Source organism: Capsicum annuum, chromosome 10 (genome assembly GCF_002878395.1).
Source record: "Capsicum annuum cultivar UCD-10X-F1 chromosome 10, UCD10Xv1.1, whole genome shotgun sequence".
Lineage (NCBI taxonomy): Eukaryota > Viridiplantae > Streptophyta > Magnoliopsida > Solanales > Solanaceae > Capsicum > Capsicum annuum.
Genome location: NC_061120.1, coordinates 193,380,579 through 193,383,831, shown reverse-complemented (window position 1 = coordinate 193,383,831; position 3,253 = coordinate 193,380,579).

Here is a 3,253-nt window from a genome sequence, read left to right as displayed (position 1 = left end):
TATGCCCATGTATTTTATGTATATACTGTGCTAAATTGTTTTCTAAATACTCTTGACTATTTTATATGGAATACATGTTGTTTTTGGTTAGTTCTGCATACCAATACATTTCAAGTATTGACCGTCCTTCGTGGTGGATACATTTCTCATAATGTAGGTTCTGAGGCAGATTTCCATGGTCCACCTCAGCAGTAGATTACTTTTTGAACTCCAAATTTGGTGAGCCACCCTTGCGTTGGAAGGCATTCTATTCTTATGTTAGTTCAATTGTCTTATGGTCCTGCCAGGGGCATTGTCCCGATCTAGATTGACTAGTAATTCAGTAGAGGCTTAGTAGACGGAAGTTAGGTATTGTATTGTCCTATTTTGTTGACACAGTTTGTATTATAAATTCTTTAGATTTTCATTATATCTTCCGCACTTTGATTGATGTATGGATTATGCTTATGATAGTATGCTAAGGAGTCTCTCAGGACTTCGTGGTTCGGGATGTCCATCGCTACCAGGGCCTCGGCTCGTGTCGTGACATTAATGTTTAGTTACTCATATTAAGATATACCAAGATTATGAATATCAAACATGAAAGTTTACTTGTTAGATGCCAGGCACGGTTTCAAAGGCATATCGGTTTCATTTGAACCCATAACTTTTGACGTGCATATATTTTTGTTTAAGAATACACTAGCATTGCCACAAATAGTAAGTATGAAGCTATAACTTGATACTATAATGGGTTCAAACCGTAATGGTTGAACCATAGGACTTGTTTGGTACGAGTGATAAGGGATAACTAATTCTAGATTAATTTTAGGATGAGTTTATCTCATGTTTGGTTGGAGTACAATTGCGGGAAAAATTATCTTGGATTAGTAATCTGGGAATTATAGTATTATTTTTATCTCATACTGAGGGTGGGATAACAATTCTGAGGTAACTAATCCCAGGATAATTAACTCTGGGATAACTAACCAAACGAGCCCATAGAGTTTGAATACTGGATCCGCCGTAATGGGTGGTTTCATTTATGCAAAATATTTTCCTTTAGAAATAGATCATTTTCTAGATTTTTTTCCCTTTAATAGTTGGTTGGGTATGAAAAAGTAGGTGACGTATGATAATTGTACAAAGCAAATCCACTAAAATCCCACCGGTGGAGGTCTTCGAAGGGTAGAGTGTGCTTGTGTTTATCCTTTTTCGTTGAGATAGAATTGTTGTTTCCGAAATACCTTTGGCTCAAGTATTGCATATCAATGCAGTAAGAAGAACAACATAAAAAAATTAAAGAAGACATAGCAAATAATAGATAAAGCAATACGTAACATTCAAATAAAGGAACACTAGCAGTAACAAATAGTGCCATGACTGAAACATAATAAACAATCGATTGTAACAGAGAACGACGCACTATTAAAAGTTGATAATAATGTTTAAGTGTTGCTTGAAGTGTGACTGAATATGACTGGGTGTTTGTAGAAAAATTTACTTCTGTCTATATGGTGAAGGAAGTTCTGAAATGATTTTCCCTTGAGCCGAGGATATATCAAAAACAACTTCTCTACCTCCCAAGGTAGAGGTAAGGTCTGTGAACGCACTAGCCTCCTCAGCTTTGTCTAATTCGGGATACATCACATGTATCAGGTGTAGGATGTTGGAACACTCTGAATCAATTAGGTAGTACCTGTAGCTGGTTCACAAAGAGTACATTGTAATACCATGGGAAAGGGTTTGAGAATCTGACAAGAATGTAGTCCTTCAGGATGCATGTTTGGGAAACTTCATCATTTAAATCAACAACAACGGTGGCATCAAGTCAGGAAACGCCTCCCATACATAAAGCAGGCTGGTGGAAAGCATTTTGCTGGAAAGAAAAACATTAGTTGTTGGTAGAATATTTTCCTCGGCTGGAGCAGTGAAAGAAGCCACGGCTGTGTGCATTAGGGCAGGTTGCCTACATCACACTCTTTGGGTGGTCCTTTCCCTCAGCTCTTTGTGGTTCTTGAGCCGATTGATTGTGTAGCATGTCCATATTCAACATATCATTTTAGTCGGTGGCGCCAAGAATTTTGCTAAGAGTATTCAAGGTTTAAATATCTGCTGAAGAAGTAAATTTTGACCTATATAATATACTCAGTACAATTTTCTGATGAAGGGTGTAACACCCTTCACTCGATGTGATGACGCCACCCCCTTTAATTAGTCCTTAGCAGCTATTCATATTTGACACTTAAAATAAGTGAGTGAAAACAAGGTGTGACATGCTATTTCCTTTTTTCCTGATTCTACTAGCATTCCAGAAAAAGTAGATGCCAAATCGGATGATTCCCCTGTAAGTTTCTGCAAAATAGTACTTACCTAACCTGCTTTGCGCTTGCTACTTCATATTTTTCCGCTTTTGTTTTGTGATTGCTTCCTCTGATACATGTGCAAAGAGACAACGTGTGTTTCGCACATAAGTGTATATGCTCACAGATTTACTATTTTAGATTGTAAAGAAAACACCTGCCGCACAGCACAAAAGCTTCAATAAAGTCTCGTTTAAAAACTTTGGTTACAAAAGAGCTAATATCTAGAAAAAGGGACCAATATCGCCGAAGTGTGTCCTGTCCTACAACAATGCCACTGGAACAAACTGCTCCTATGCGCTATCTAGGCCCTAGTAATTTAGTTCCTTTTCCAAAAAGTTCTTTAAATGACGAGACTTTGCAGCAGCCTCAGAATGAGTATTCTTCCATTGCTAGTTTGTTAGATCCACCCCTGCCGCAGGAAAGAAAGGATGCCGTTACCACCCACACATGTGAGTTGTGTCCAGCTATGCTTGATATGAATCACTTAAAGCAATGTGCTACTACCAAGAATGGGAAGCAACCAGTTACAAACTTCACTCTTCGTCGTACACAATCACTTTATTTTAGAGAGCGGACTAAAAATGTGTCCGTTGAAGAGTCGAAGCAATTTTTGGATGCCCTTGATTTACTAAACATGAGATAGGAGTTATTCCTTAAAATATTACAGGAACCAAATTCTTCATTAGCGAGTCAGTTACATGGAGCGCAAACATCCAAAGGCTTAACTAAATCCGTGTCATTTCCTTCCCGTCTCTCACTGAGGAAAGCACTTATTTTCTCCAAAAACTTGCCAAACTAATTTTTTTAATAAGTACCTTTGGCCTCCCAAAAACTTAACGAAATAGACTACCATACTGGAAATAAATAAAGATGTACGTAAACAACAAGAGGCAAGGGTTAATTTATTG